Here is a 453-nt window from a genome sequence, read left to right on the forward strand (position 1 = left end):
TTACTCTAAGAAAGGGAATGACATTGAAAAAGAAGGTTGATCTCTCAGGATGGGGCTATTCTATTGTACTCTGGATGGGCTGATGCCTGCAATGTGCACAAATGTGAGATACTGGACCGAAATATTTGTGGTAGTGGAGGACTCGTTTGCACTCTCCCCTGATTTACAAACCAAAAATAGAGTTCATGAGCGGTGGCACTGTGGTTAGCACTGCTGCCTCACAGCATCAGGGAATCGTGAGGACCTGGGCTGGAGAGTGTTGCATGCAGCAGTCCCATGCAACTATCGATTGCACCAGTTCACGGACTCCCAAATGCCTGCCTCTCTTGTGGAGTCAGTGGACTATGTCTATGTTAAATGTTTTAGGCTGCACCTCCTTTTCAGTTTTTGACAAACCTTTTATCATAGAATCATTGAATCCCTATGGTGCAGAAGGAGGCCATTCAGCCCACT

At 46.4% G+C, this 453-nt stretch overlaps 1 non-coding gene across 1 annotated transcript; it reads left to right on the plus strand.

Moving 5' to 3' along the window:
• On the plus strand, positions 1 to 158 carry LOC119976869. The gene has a single exon (XR_005463033.1). It is a non-coding gene; the product is annotated as a U1 spliceosomal RNA (small nuclear RNA).
• Positions 159 to 453: the final 295 nt, after the last annotated feature.

Source organism: Scyliorhinus canicula, chromosome 13, assembly GCF_902713615.1.
Source record: "Scyliorhinus canicula chromosome 13, sScyCan1.1, whole genome shotgun sequence".
Lineage (NCBI taxonomy): Eukaryota > Metazoa > Chordata > Chondrichthyes > Carcharhiniformes > Scyliorhinidae > Scyliorhinus > Scyliorhinus canicula.